The 16,300-nt window shown below is 41.1% G+C and overlaps 1 protein-coding gene across 6 annotated transcripts in view; it reads left to right on the forward strand.

Annotated features, from left to right (window-relative positions):
- The window catches only part of SH3RF2 (SH3 domain containing ring finger 2), a 252,903-nt gene that overhangs the window by 36,679 nt on the left and 199,924 nt on the right, over positions 1-16,300 (forward strand). The window lies entirely within an intron of this gene.

Genomic DNA, 16,300 nt, shown 5'->3' on the forward strand with positions numbered 1-16,300 from the left:
AACATTTTACAATGCTATGGATGGCCACAAGTTACCAGGGCTGGACTGGGAACCAAATCCGGCCCTGGGGTGCCACCGAGCTCTTTGCCGGGGCCGGTTTTCGGCCGTTTTGGTTACCGGGCCGATTTTGCAGCTATGCTGCAAAAACGGCCCTGAAACAAAAACGGCCCCAAGGGGCCCAACACTGGCCCCCACCCTTGCGGCCCACCGGGGGATTGCCCGGTGCCCGTAACGGCCAGTCCGGCCCTGCAAGTTACCAAGAAACGCGACTGTTGCATGGCGGCCATCACTTTACCAGTGTTATGCACCAGTCCATGGATTCCAGAGACTGCTAATAATTCCCATCAATTCAGCACAGCCAGCATTTCACCATGGGTGAGCATCATGCTGTGGATGTCCACAGGTTACCAGCAAATACAATAAGTATTCCAATGACATTATGTTGCAAGTTGAGAGCAGTGGTCAAAATACTCAGAGACATGCGCACACAAACACACATATGTATACAGATAAACACAGATGTACTCACATGCACATACACTCACATACAAACACATTCACACATCGTACACAGAATTCAAGTGATTTTTTTAATACTGATCCTTACCTGCCACTGGTGCCCTGATTTAGACTCCTATTGTAGATAGGAAGCCCCATCATTTCCATTCAACTCCTTAGAAATACTGTGACACCGCGGACGAAAAGACAAGTACACTGGGATTCACAGCGCAGGGCCCCATTGGATCCTCTTCTGTCAATCACAACGCGACACAAGACCTCTCAATGCCCGAGCTGGCCTGGCAAACTACAAATGACGCACTGATGAACAATTCTGCAATAGCTTAACGCAGGGTAACACTGGCACCCTGCTCGGAAGTCAGAATAGAGTGTAACTTCTTCAGCAGTCCTAGCACCTGACGGTCACCTCCAAATACCGCCAGTCTCCTCGACTGTCCCTAAGAGTACTAGACCTCTCCTTAGCCAACGAGAAGTTCTGCTACTCAACAGAGACGTTTTAAGGCATGTGCAAAGTGGGCTCTTGCCCAGGGCCCAAACATTTCTGGGGGGCCCCTGATGGACCCACTTCTATTCTGCATAGTCTTGCAATGATTACCGTAAATAATTCTTTAACAGATAGTTTTAAATAAAGAAATGTTGTGTTCACAAATGAGGAATGCGAGAGGGTCATGGAGATTATTGCTTTATTATTAGTGAACTGCTGTTGTGTTACAATATTGAAAACACATGCACTATCCCTGAATATTAGATGTAAACATATTTAGAATTTGGACAAGTGTGTCTGTGCACTGCCACCTGGCCAACTGGGCATGAACGAGCTAAAATTGGATCATAAATTCACAGCTGTCCTGAAGGGGGCCCCCAAAATAAGTTTGGCCCAGGGCCCACAAAATCCTTTAGATGTCCCTGCTACTCAAGGGAATCTGTCAGTGACCAGTATTGGTAAGACTCTGTCCATGTAAAGAGCTGGGACTCCCTCAAGCCTCTGACGTCACACCTATGTTGCGATCAAAAAGCTCTGCTTGTCATTACATTCACTGCATGTAAACAAATCAGAAGCTTATTTTAAATAGAGCTCGATCTACCAAAAAACCAGCCCGTTCAATCGTTCTACAAACCTGCCTGGTGCATGTTGTCTGTTTAAGTAGATGCATTGAGGTGTGAAAAAACAAATATCTTTGTCATAAGGACAATCTGGTCTGTGAGTGTGCGTTGTGGGTGCATGCGTCAGTGTTACATGAAATTGCATTTATAGCTACATCTGAGAGCTCTGTAATATTAACAAGACTCTACGTTAAGCACCCATAATACCTACATGGCCACCTGTTGCCTCAGATAAGCAATGGCTCACCTTGCTTCGCAATGAAAGGCCATTTCACCAAACCAAGTCAAAGGAAAGGCAAGGCAAGGGTCGGACTGGCTTATTTGGCAATCAGGCAGTGCCTGATGGACTGTTCTGGAAGATCATTGCATGGGCCGGTTTGTGACCAGATGGGCCGGTTTTTGATGATGATGTCTAATACATTACCACAAACATTGCCTCCAGCAAAAACAAATGCTTGCAGTATCCAAGACCTCGCAAAATACCCATACAGCGGAATGTATGACGTTACAACGCATACTTTTACAACGCATACCTTTACAACTCATTTTTTACAATGCAACATCCATTACAACGCATTCCATTACAACACATGCCATTACAACTAATTTTTAAAAACTACCTTTACAACGCATACCATTACAACGCATACCATTACATTGCATGTATGATAAGTATTTGATAGTGTAGGGGTAAAAATTATTAACTCCAGGGGGGTGCAACAGTAGGGTAAGTGTTGGATAGTGTAGGGGTAAAAATTACTATTCTAACTCCAGGGGGTGCAACAGTAGGGTAAGTGTTGGATAGTGTAGGGGTAAAAATTACTATTCTAACTCCAGGGGGTGCAACAGTAGGGTAAGTGTTGGATAGTGTAGGGGTAAAAATTACTATTCTAACTCCAGGGGGTGCAACAGTAGGGTAAGTGTAATGACATGCGTTGTAGTCATATGCGTTGTAGTGTCATGCGTTGTAATGGTTGCGTTGTAATGGCATGCGATGTAATGGATGTTGCGTTGTAAAAGTTTTGTTGTAATGGTAGTGCATTGTAAAAGTTGCATTGTAAAGGTTGTTTCCCATACAGCGTACCTTTACAAGCTCCTAACTTTTTTTTAACTATCTGGTTTGCTAATCAAGGCTACTTTTCTTTTGGTGCCCGGGCTTATTATTTGCTCCAGTCGACCTCGGGTAAGACTTCTTCATATCGAACCCCTGTGTGTCATTTACTCTCAGTCCTGCATTTCCCCGTTGGTATCCCACATTCTGACAAATAACATGTTTAGCAACAAACCACTATGTACCTACTCACTCATTAAGTGGAAGAAGACCTGCAGAGATTACCTATAAATTAAGTCACTCTCGCAAGCAATCCTCATTGACTGTCGCGGATCTGAGTTCCCAGTTACCTACAGAAGGAATCTAATGTTTTGCGCTGCACTACCAGTAGCCATAATAATGAATTTCTGACTTGGCCAATCTGTACATAATTGTATCCCACAACCCCCATCCCACTCTTACTCCGTTATGTATTTTCTCAGTGTCCCTTGTGATGCAGTGTAAAAGCTGATCTTGCCCGACAATGCAAACCTATCTTGACAATGAAACCATAAATGTGCACTTTGCACACGTCTAGAAAAATGACACAGAAGCTGAGAAAAGTTATTGTACCAGCACTGTAAATGGGTGCTTGACTAGGTAGAAACTGTAGGATTCATCAATTAAGTGAATTTTGTGATGTTCAGTAACTGATAACATTATATTCTTAACAAAGATGTCATAAAAACAAATGAAAACTTAACCTTTCTATTGACTTCATTGCAGATTATCATGGCAAACTCGACATTGGTGCAATTCCTAAATTAAATGTGTTAGAGGTCTGAAATTTTCAGTATAAGTGCTTAACATGATAAAGAACATTTGCGTACAAGAAAAATTGTGTTTTATTGATTTTTAGAATTAATATACACATTGATTCTTTTTGAAATTGTGGTAGTAGGCCATATTTGAAGTTGAACAGGTCTGTGTAATCATTACTGACAGCATTATAAAATGATTATATATGATATGAGTGATTTATTTCACTATATTTGAGCCTAGTTATTAGGAATTTATTTGACTAAATATGAAATGTTGAATTAAAAACATATTGAGAGGTCTTTTCTCTTTGGGTTGCACTATTTCATAGACCTATGCAGTGGACTTTGATATTTTTTCTCAAATGTTGCTTTATTTGTTCTTGGTTCATGCGACATTCCTTTAGACAACAAAGATCTTTCTTTTACCCCTTTTTGTGTGAATGGCGTGAAAATGACTGCTCCACTATATCTGTGGAAAGCAACAAAGTAAATAAGCTTTTTGTCAACTACCCTGTGAGGACTGAATGGAGAGTAGTTTTTCATGATGTGCATGGGAAAATATGCCGGAGTAACAATTTGTACCTGGCAAGATGGAAGGATGATCACATGATGACCCAACCATTGTGGAATGGCCATTGCTGACATATTGACAAATATGAACTATAAAACGTCATCGTTCAGGAGGAGGAAAGCTCATGCCTAAGCTTAGACAGCCCCCATTTCACTGATCTTGCCTCCAACCTGCCTGCCAGACCTTCTTTATGCCCCTTGCTTTTTGCCCTTGCTGATGAACTTTCCTGTTAGACAATTTAGAGTAGTTTTGTAAGAAACCAGACTGGAACTTTCCTGATTTATGCTCCATTTCCCCTTGCCCATTCCCATGGGCTTTTCCCCTAGTGGACCCTAACCTGATCCCCTAGTGGACCCTAACCTGATCCCCTTGCCCATGCTAAGAGAACCTTTGAGAACCAACTTCTTGCTTTGTTGGTGGTAGAAATGGTTTTGTTTCCAGAAACCATCCTCTTTATGGATTCTTTATTTAGGGATAGATTATTTTAACTAAATGTGTGGTTTTAGACATCGAACTATTAGATTTATGACTGAGCTTCTTAAAATGTTACTTATATGCATTGAATTTGGATCTTTAATACTATAACCAAATTAATTAAAGTTGTCTGAATCTTATTGTGCCTAATGTTCTTTCTGTAGAAACTGTGCTGAATTTAAATGAATAGCCTCAGCAGAGCTTTTGGTGTGCATGATTCTTGTTAGACTAAACTTCTTTTCAGGATGTTCGATCTGCCAATTGCAATAGCAATATATATATATATATATATATATATATATATATATATATATATATATATATATATATATATATATATATATATATATCCAAAAAGTTGCCTGTGTATGAAGGGGCCACTCGACAGGTGAGTCTTTTACCAACTTTCTTTATTGGAGGAACACACAGCGAGGAGGAGGCGCTGCAACACGAAGATATAGTCCAACCTGACGCGTTTCATGCCGATGGCATTTCTTCAGAGGTATCAGACTTGCGAGGCATCAGCACAGCATTTGAATTCAAAACCCCGCCTTGAGGGCGTGGCCGCTCCCAAGGCTTTGTGGATCTCGTAGTACCATTTTCCTCCAGTGAGGACGTCAAGCTACGACCTTGCTAATGGGAGAGGATGCCAGTTTGGGCGGAATGAATGAAGCAGCGCCAGTGAGAACATGGCTGCACAACCCACTGGGGTAACATTTTTAAGATGTGAAGATGCAAATGTGCACGAAGGTCACACCAGTGAAAGATGGAAACCACAAGTACCATCAGGCCACGGGGTGGCCGCGCCCTCTTCGGCGGGATTACAACAGTGGTATTGGTTCCTTAAATCAACGTGCCATTTGCCTGGAAGTCAAGTGCCTCTGAGGAAGTGTTTTACACGAAACGCGTCAGGCAGGACTGATTTAATGCTGCATGCTGTGAATATCCTGACGCTGCTTGCCTCCTGAATAAAATACGGCGAAAGTGAAATCCTTTTGTGAAGCTTGCTTCATTGACAGGCAATCTTGTTGGGATATATATATATATATATATATATATATATATATATATATATATATATATATATATATATATATATATATATATATATATATATATATATATATATATATATATATATATATATATATATATATATATACATATGTAGGATTTTACTATTTTACTTACATTTAGGTATGGATTAATAAAGTTCCATACAATTAACTGTATTCAACCTACCCCCAGACTTGAGGGTCTTCATTGAGGAGGGCCACATACATACTACTCTATATAGGAAAGAAACTGCTGGCAATTCAATGCTCTTTGCCAGCAGTAATCATCCACCCCAGTTAGTTAAGAGCATCCCTTATGGGGAATTATTGAGACTCCGGAGAAATAGCTCTAGGGACCAGGATTTCGAGGCGGCTGCCTCGGAATGAATGGTGCGTTTCACTTTGAGAGGATATGGTGAGGGGTTGTTGAAAAGCGCATTGGAAAAGGTGAGAAGAATCCAGAGAAAATAATTACTGAGTAAAAAACCTTTGAAAGACTCCAGTGAGGGTAAGGATAGTACCAAGAAAGGTAAATTTAGAATGATAACCCAATTCTCCTCAGGGGCAAATTATTTAAGAGCCATGCTGAGAAAAAACTGGCATATTCTCCAGACTGACAGTGTGTTGAAGGATGACCTGCCAGCACATCCTCTTGTGACCTTTAATAGAGCTAGGTCGCTAAGAGATAGGCTTGTCACCAGCCAACTAGAGAAACCTATCCCGAAAATTAATACTTTACGGGAAATTAAGGGTTTTTACCCCTGTGGCCGATGTAAGGCCTGTGCTGGTAGCAAGAAAGTCCTCACGTACAAGATACTTGACACAGGAAGAACAATGCAGATAAAGAAATGTATCACCTGCAGTACCCCATATGCAGTCTATTGTTTGATATGTCTGTGTGGCTTACACTACATTGGTAGCACAATCAATCAATTGAAAATGAGAATATTGGAATACCAAAGAGCTATCGAAAAGGAAGATCCGGCGTATCCGGTGGCTCGCCATTTTGCAGAACTGCATGATAGAGACAGAAGCAAGCTGCAGTATTTTGGGCTGGATTCTGTTCCATTAAATGTCAGAGGTGGGGATCGACTGAGAAGACTCCGTAGACTAGAGTCTAGGTATATAATAGACCTGTCCACGAAATATCCCAGGGGCCTGAACAGTGGGGAGGAGATGGCAGTTCATTTGGGGAAATGACAGAGTAGGAGAAGCATTGAACAGGCAGATTTGTTTGCTGTGAATATGTTGTGATTTATATACAACAGATGTTGAAAGTCTGATCTGAGAATAACATAGGATCTAGATATGACAAAGGTACAGGTCAAGTTGTGGATCTTCACAAAAATTACCGTAAAATTGTCGTTTGATGAAATGTATAAACATAAATGTATATAGAAGAACGGTAATAGTATTGATTATATCAATTTTGATTAATTGTGTGGGATTTTAACTTGATTTTCCCGTTATGTCCTATGATTCTTGAGTTCTCTATGTGGTTTGATTTATTTGATCTTCATTGATTGATCTTTCGAACTTTTTGAATCCTTTTGGAGATCTTTTTGCTCTATTTGATTAGAAAGGTTATTAACAAAATGGGCATAATAACGAAGGACACTAGCCGATCCACAGCTGTATAAGTGTCAATTCTATGAATATAACAAATATACCCTCGAAAAACATGTAATAACTCATGCAGCAGGTTAAATGAAAAAACTAGTAGGCATTGTAATGTAACAATTTCAAAAAATTTCAGGACTTTTTTACCAACAAAATTATTGACCTTGTCACTGAAATTACGGCGACCCCTAAGATTGACTGCCCGCCGCTGGTCATGCCAGTTAGAACGCCAGCAACAAATCCATTATCTACCTTACCCTTGATTACTAAGGAGAGGTTGTCTTCTCTTATGGGGCGGGTCAAGTCGGGCTCAAGGTCGGATCCGTGTCCACCTGCAGTGTTTAAACTTGCACTCCCTGGCATAGAGGAAGATGTGCTGAGCCTTTTAAACCTATCTTTACAGGTAGGACAAGTGCCTGCCTCCTTTAAGGAGGCTCGGCTGATCCCCCTGTTAAAAAAAACGGGGGCGGACGTGAAATGTCTGAAAAATTTCAGACCAATCTCCCAGCTACCGTTCCTGGCGAAAGTACTGGAGCAACACGGTCTCACCACTTTGTCGGAACACCTAGAAAACAACATGCTGTTAGAGCCGAATCAAGCAGGTTTTCGTGCGAACCACAGCACGGAGCTTGTCATGCTGTCGATTGTAGATGAGCTTAGGAACAGAGCAGACAAGAAAACTCCGGGTGCCTTGGTGCTGCTGGACCTCTCCGCGGCATTTGATACCGTGTGTCATGAACAACTATTGTCGCGGATGAGGGACTTCGGCATTCAGGGTACAGCACATGCATGGTTCACATCCTTTCTTCAAGGGAGGATGCAGAGAGTGCAACTAGGTGACCTGCTTTCCACCGCAACTTCGATCACCTGCGGAGTCCTGCAAGGGTCTGCTCTGTCACCCCTTTTGTTCAATATATATCTACAGCCTCTGATTCTTATGCTCAATCAAATGGACTGCCAGGTATATAACTACGCGGATGACACCCAAATTATCATCCAATTGGGTGATAGCCAGGATGCCTTTGCTACATTACAAAACATTCTGAGAAGTACAGCTAACTGGATGTCCGGAAACTCCCTAAAAATCAATCCGGACAAAACCGAGGTGATGCCAATTACCATCGCTGGCAACCCTTGGAGCGATCAATTTTGGCCTAGGGAGCTGGGTATGCCCCCGGAACCGGCGGGATTGGTCAAGAGCCTGGGCATCCATGTGGACAGTAAATTGTCCATGAAAAAGCAAGTCACAGCTGTGGTGGGCACCTGTGTCGGCCTCCTCCGACAACTCAGGAAAGTCTCCTCGTTTCTTTCCTTCTCCACTCTGAGGAGTGCGGTCTCTGCTATGATTCTAGCCAGGCTGGACTATGGCAACTCGTTGTACATAGGACTACCACAAAGACTTTTAAATAGAATGCAGATTGTCATGAATGACGCCGCCAGACTTATTTTTAAAAAGCCGAGGAACACTCATGCATCCCCCCTCCTGCGTGAACTACATTGGCTGCCAATCAAGCAGAGGCTAATGTTTAAGGGGCTATGTATTGTCCATAAAGCCCTCTATGGTAAAGCACCTACCTACATGAAATCACGTTTGACTCTCTACAAACCGGGGAGGGTGCTTAGATCTGCAGAAGCTACCCTCCTTGTTCAGCCACGCTGTAGACTGGCTACGGTGGGTGGTCGTGCTTTCTCACACACTGGAACTGCGGAAAGAAACTAAGCTAATGTCCTTCCAAAAGAAATTAAAAACGGTGCTCTTCCAGCAAGCGTGGGGTGGTCTTTAATCTGCTACCAGATGTATCCCTCAGTATCGCCTAGCGGACCCTGACAAAGCGCTTAGAGACCCCTGGGTTATAGTGCGCTATATAAATCAAATAAATAAATAAATAAACAATAGATGTTCTAAGATGGTGCCTATGTTGGATGTATGGGTTGAGTCCTTTGTTTATGTCCGAGAATGTTAAGTAAACTTTATTAACATGTTATTGGGAGAGTGTCAATGACACTGACAAAGGCAGCAGGCCGAAACGCGTTTGTGTGGTCCCTAAGATAATAAAATTGTGGATCTGAGTTACCCCTCTGGAGTGCTGTTATTTTGCTGAGAAGAAGCAGAATAGATGAGCAGCATATATATATATATATATATATATATATATATATATATATATATATATATATATATATATATATATATTATTTATTTATTTATTTATTTTCTTTTTTTCTTTTTAATATCTGTCTTCTGTGGATAAAATATGAAATCCGTATCTACGTAGGATTTTACTATTTTACTTACATTTAGGTATGGATTAATAAAGTTCCATACAATTACCTCTATTCAACCTACCCCCAGTAGATATTTATCTGACAATATGTTAAGATACTTTAATAAAGTCATTTGAGGACAATGCATCATTTATAACAAGTATAAGATTTGAAAGGCCACTAGCACATGAAGAGAGTGATCTTCAGAATACGCTGCTCACCAGCTCTATTACAATCTAGTTACTCTCTGACAAGTGAATAAGTAATATCTTCTTAGGTCCCAGGTTCTATAGTTGTGATTAGACTGTTGACTTTTTGTCTTCCTCATATTGATGTGATCAACTGAATAATTACAATTATATGCCAAATTCTATGCATATATATCTTTTCAAATACAGGTAACTTTATAGTGCACCCCCTTAGAATACGTTCAATTTGTTATTATTAGCTAACTGTAAAAGAGTTTTTCTTTAGAGATACAAAATTGTACACGTTTGATCCTTGTTTCTTGGGCACGATGCGTAAAATGAGAGCTATGATAATCAAACAGGGAGCTCCTTAAGGAGTAACTGGAATGGTATTTCAATTCAATCAAGGTGGTTCATGGAAACAAAATCCAAGCACTAACAACAATGAAGGAACTATAGAAAATATACGTGTGTAGTAAGGCTTCCTGTGAGTAGGTTATGCAAAATATATTGATGTGATATAGAAAATATTTAAATACAATACATAAAATAGATACATGCAGATATCTCAATCACTGAATGTTTGCGAAAGCTCATATGTTGAAAGCACACCCGTCACACAATAAACACAGGATACGAATCGCAATTTACTAAATGGTGATTAGTGGTAACCGGAAAATCCACTAAACCAATAAAAGTCTATCCAACCAAAATTCCTTCTAAAAGAATTGGCCATTAAGATTTGGTTTAAACAATTGTTAAAGTGGATGTGTCATCAACGTGTCGGTCTGTTAAAGCCACCAAGTCTGTGAGAGCATCTTCAGGATAAGGTGTAAAAAATTGCCAAAAAGACCGAGCCCAGAGGAACCTACTGAAGCAAGCTTATGCTAATAAAGAAATACAAGAAAGGAATGCTGACAAAGGAAAACAAGGAGTTCGCCAAAGTGAAAAAAAACAAACAAAAAACACATTGTAGATGAGTCACCAAGCACATGCTAAAATCCAGCAACAACATGCTGATCAATCTAACCAAGCATTGGTGTGATAAAACCAAACCAAACGTGAAAATAGCCCTGAAGAAAATGTACAAATCCTAACTCATCAGGTCTAGTCGTCACAGAAATAAATAAACCAACAAAAACAATCAATCTGAAAATGATGACTGAAAAAAGGAGAAGGGGGAGTGTAAGTGATTGAAAAAGTATAGCCATAAAAAAAGCTCTGAAGCCCATAAAGAAGCACTTACTTAATAGTCACAGTCTGACTGAGGCAAATACGTTTTATATGGAAATATGTATAGGAGAACAACAAACAAGCAGTACTGTGAGTGCTTCATGAATCATTTAATAATTAGACAAGGTGAACCAAAGGCTTACTCAAACAGCCAAGTCTCTAAAAATCAGACCAGCAGCAGTCACTAGGAACAAGTATGAATCAGGACTGAACAAAAGACTGAGACGCTTATAAAACACATGCAACAGTCGCCATGTTGAAGTGGTGAGAAGAAATGCATGTACGAAAATACAGCCATAATGAAATGGATAAAAGTATAATGCATAAACTCTGGGATGTCCTCAAAAACACGCTATGGTCTGGGGTAAATGCTGGAGTTACTATGGGCTGCTGTAATAACCATCACCAAGGGACATTTTGAGTGCACTACTGTTATTAAGGTCTGGAATCAGCTTATGAGTCTGACTTGTACCGCACTGCGTGCTGAAAAAGTTTTAAAAAGCAATAAAATGTGTTTTATTAAAAAAAGGATATTGCTTAAAACTGAGAATGTCAATAACGTTTTTGTATATATCTATTTTATGTATTGTATTGAAATATTTTCTATATTACATACATACATTTTGCATACCCTTGTAAGAGAACGGCTCACTACACACATTTATTTTCTATAGTTCTTTCATTGTTTCTAGTGGTTGAATTTTGGGTACGCCAACCAGCTGATTGAATTAAAATTACATGCAGGTTACTTTTTTAAGAGCTCCCTGTTTAGTTATTAGCGTATTCAGCAAGTCTGCTTGGTGATTATTGGGTAGCCCTGTCTTCCTTAATGAGAGCTATGCAAAAACAATGTTCATTACGTAAGTAATTGTACGGTTGTGCAGTGGTACTTGTTTGCTTGTGTGCCTTGTTTAGTAGGTTTTTCCACTTCAACGGGATTGCCGTTGACTTTAAGTTGAGCAAGGCAACATAGGACATTTAATACATAATTTTGTCTACTTGAAACCAATTTCATTACCTATGTAATTTGTTCTGCACAAAGAAGTTTACCTGTTCTAGGCTGGTGACCAGTGTTTGGAGAGGCAATATCTTCTGCAATGGTAGGAGTCTGAGGTTACTTCTATTAGGAATTGAAAAAGTAAACTTATTCCTCGTTTGGGTGAGGTGGTCCCTGTGACTCCGGTTTGGCGGGGGGTGGGTGTCTGTTTAGTGAGCTGTTCCCAAACCTAGAGTATCTAAGACATAAACCCCTTGTAGGGGCAGGCAGTTTAGGGAGTATTCTGCAAATGGCATAAAAAGTACAATTACAAGGGCACATGGCTACACAGTGGACTCCAAATACCGCATCTCTCAATTTTCTTCCACTGGGTAGTCTACCTCCTGACTTCTTGGTCTTTTCTGGTGTGTGCATCGATGCTTGCATCCAAGAGTTGATATGTAAAAGTGATGTTCTGGCCTATTACCCCTTTCAGCCTGGGCATTCACAACACACACTTTGGTAACGTACTGATCTAGACAGGCACCTTATTTACATCACAATGATGTTACCAGTGCAAACCAGACTGGGTGGGGCTGGCTAGGATGCTGTGGTAGACTGTTTAAGCAATCTAATCCAGCAGGTTTTACCTGTCTACCCAGGTATTCATTTTAACGCGTACATTCTAAATCAGAACAAAACATCTAGACTTTATGGTGAGATGAAGAAGGAGGAATTTGGTGAGCAAACATGAGCACCTCCACTGCAGGCATTTATAATAATAATAATAATGTTGCTGTTGTTTATGTTGTTGTTAGTAGATCAACTTTATAGCACTACAAACCCTGAGATGTCCAAGCACTGCAGTAACTGGATGATATCATTATTTAGCGCAATGCTCAGTGGCGGCTCCTCCACTAAGGCGGGGGAGCATTGCCCCCACTGCTCAAATGGAAAAATACAATGATAATAACGTATCGGTATTATAATTTGGGGCAGGGCGGAGCTGGTCAGGGCAGGGGAGGAGTGTTGTGCACTCCCTAAGTGCGCATGAACTGTTTGGCCTGTCCTCTTGGGCCGGCCAAACAGTTCGACGCACTTTGCATGTTCCTACCAGGCTGTAATACACAGCCTGGTCAGGAACATGGACAGGCACCCTGTCATACCAATCACAACACTGCATTGTAGCGTTGTGATTGGCTCAGGGGAGCCTGTTTCCCCGGGTGCTTCCTGCTGCCACAGGCCGGGACAGGAAGATGAAGAGGACGGAGGAGAGGCGCCAGCCGGTCGTTAAAGGTAAGTTCTTTTTCTTTTATTACATGCCTCCTCCCTCCCCTCCCCCACTTTTACTTTAGGGCCCTGACTTATTTTCTGTCCCAGTCTGACCCTGTGAAACATAAATTGCGGTGTGTATGCTATGATTCCCAAATAACTATGACACCTTTGCTGCAATTATTCAACATAAGGAAATGATATGGCAGTGATCGACTGTGAAGTGTGTGTTTATGGGAGTTTCTAACATACTTGAGGGCTAGAAACCATTCAAAGGGGAGCAGTTTCATGTAAATTTGGGAGTTGCAATGTTGGATAATATTATTTGAAGAATGCCCAATGTCACACAAATATAATTTCTCTCCAGTGGTTTGAGTTCTAGGGGGAACTGCATTGGTCCACGTGGATTTATTTCAACCAGAAATGTTATAGATTTCACAAGTATGTATGATGAGGGTGCGGATGACGAAGTTGAGGGGTATCAAGTGGTACACTACAAGACATTAACATATGTACAAGAGATAGATGAAGCTGTCTGAACAAGCACACTTGAAAGGTGAAGGAGCGTGTGTTATGTGCGTTATGCTTTCCCTGTGTTAAGAGATGTGTATGCCTCACCTGTGCAATGCCTTTACACATTCATCAGCATTACTAAAACATGCATGTTTCTACTCAAGTCCAATCACAACAGATAAGTAATATCAAGACACATCTAGATGTCATCTTTCTGGTCAAAATGTTGAGAAAAATTAATTTATCCTGAAGTATATCAAAATAGTGAGTCAAAGCAAGCCGGATGGAGATTGAAGAAGGAAGGGCAGTCAGTCAACATGTTCAGATCCATAGACAGCCAGAGGAGATAAGAATGGATCCAGAGGAAAGCAAAATATCATGGCTAAGGGTCTGTTTTAGAGTGTGGCGGATGGGTTACTCTGTCCCAAAGGTGATATCCCATCTGCAGTAGTACAAGTGCCATAGGCTATAATGCACATGTAATAAGGTCACGTTGGTGATGGAGTATCCAGCCTGCCAAACTATAAATCAGGCCCTTTAGCTCTCATATGAGCTACCTGGCTGAGACTTGTATCACATTTTGAATGAAATGCACAATTTGCCAATAGTATTTTGTTCCAGCTTCTTAATGGCAACTGCCCTTTTCTTGGAGACATCTGGCACACTGATTGATGGCACAAACCTGTGCCCTCTTCAAACCCATCACCCTAGTTGTCTTATCTTCCGCCTACATGATTGTGCAGATCTGTTGTATCATGGGCCTCCCCACGCCTCAAAACTGTAAGCGACACAATCTAGTTTAAAGGGGGCCAGTCAAAAATGGTATCACCAAGAGGCGCTCAGTCTATTGGGAGCGGGAGAATTGCCCCAGTTTCAGTCTCTCTCTCTGTCTGAGCTCGTGCCCATAAGCTAAAGTAGAAAGAATATAGTAATATATATTTATGAAAAAATGTGTTTAAAAAAAAATTCTAAACCCAATATATTGACAAAATAGAGAGATACGTGGGCTAACTGAAGGGAGTCCAACATCTTAATTAGTAACACATTTGAATAAACTCCTGAGTCCGTGATGCTGCAGGCCGGCTTGTCAGCCATGTTGAAGACACTTGTCCAGCTTCAATTATAGTCCAAGGGCATGGGACGCATGACCTACCGGCAGAAGAGCATACTTGGATTCTATTTTATTTCTTGTAACTGTATCCCTCTGTTTTTCAGTTTAGACTGTTCGATTCAGAGAGAAAACCTAAGTTGTGCCAGTGGTAGGGATCCGGATGGCACCATGTCTTCAGGTGAACATCTTCCAGTCTGTTGCATAAATCCAGTTTGTTTAACTGAAGTAAACCAAGACTAGTGGCGGAGAATGTAATTAATGTTGAACCTTGAACTGAAAGCCTGAGACAGCACATGGTGTCCCCAGCGACATAGAGACACAAGGTAATCACAACCATGGTGGCATTCACAGAAAGAAAGAAAACGTTATCCTCTAAACTGACTGGTATTTGGGTGACAGTTTTTCACTGTAAATATGTATATTATTTGTGGTAGATTGCTCTGACGTCAACAATGACATCATTCACTCCATATAAGGCTTCATGTTTTTTAAAATAATTAAAAGAATAAGGTAAAAAACACATCCCCGACTCTAACCCTTACCTGTTGCATGGCACAGAGTAGTCCCTGTAACTTAAGCACATATGTGGGTGCTGGGAAAAATAGTGCCTTTGCGTAGCTGGCTGACCAGCAGACTCGTGCAGCCTCGTGCTCTGGGTGACGTTTTACTTTCGGGCACTGAGCAGCAAAGTTGCTATATTTCTGTCACGGGCCCTTGTGAATTGCTTGTTTTTCCCCATCACTTCTGCTAGAAGGGTGTTCAAGGCGTTCATTACTCTTGCGATCAAATACTATTATGCCCTTTCTCGTGTTATGCTTGGAAGTAGGCAAACACCTACACAGCTCTTTGTGATTGGCCGGCCGCACTTTAGAGCTGGCCGAGTTAGTTTCGCCTGGAACTCCCTGCCTTGTCATGATCAAATAACCAGGTATGACCCACTGCTTCATGCTGAGAAAGACAATAGGCACGTCTGATGCACCAGCAGAGACGCCCAGCGCCATCTTAAAGCCTGCATTCCTGAACTGACTAACAGGGCAGGTCCTGATGACGTGAACGTCTGCTCAAGGGAAGGCAGATTTGTTCTTTCTTTTGCACGGTTTAGCCGATCACCCAAACATGGGAGTGTCAGGAATTCTTATGTTGAGGTCTTGGGTGCCCATCCTGAGGGCCTGGGCCAGCTGACTTTGTTGAATGGGGAAGAACATTTCACAAACTTTACTATTGAACCCCACTAAAAAATTATTGAGCTAGTTTCCTAGACAGAATTTATTAAGGCGTTAGATGTGCAACCCCTAGAATATCGACCTATATAGTCAATTCAATCTTTATTTCGACGCATTAAGCATCATAAAAGATACATAAAAATCATTACATTACAACTTCTGTACATGCACAAGAGAGGAATTTAAAAAGAAACATTAACCGAAGGACAAGTTTAACAGCAGGTTTCGGGGCACATTATCACAAAATTCATGGATGTTGTTTACGTACACTTTCATGTCAAGCAATCTTCTAAGAGCGGAAATTATACGCACAAATTAAGATAAT

This window comes from Lissotriton vulgaris, chromosome 7 (genome assembly GCF_964263255.1).
Source record: "Lissotriton vulgaris chromosome 7, aLisVul1.2, whole genome shotgun sequence".
In the NCBI taxonomy this organism is placed as follows: Eukaryota; Metazoa; Chordata; class Amphibia; order Caudata; family Salamandridae; genus Lissotriton; species Lissotriton vulgaris.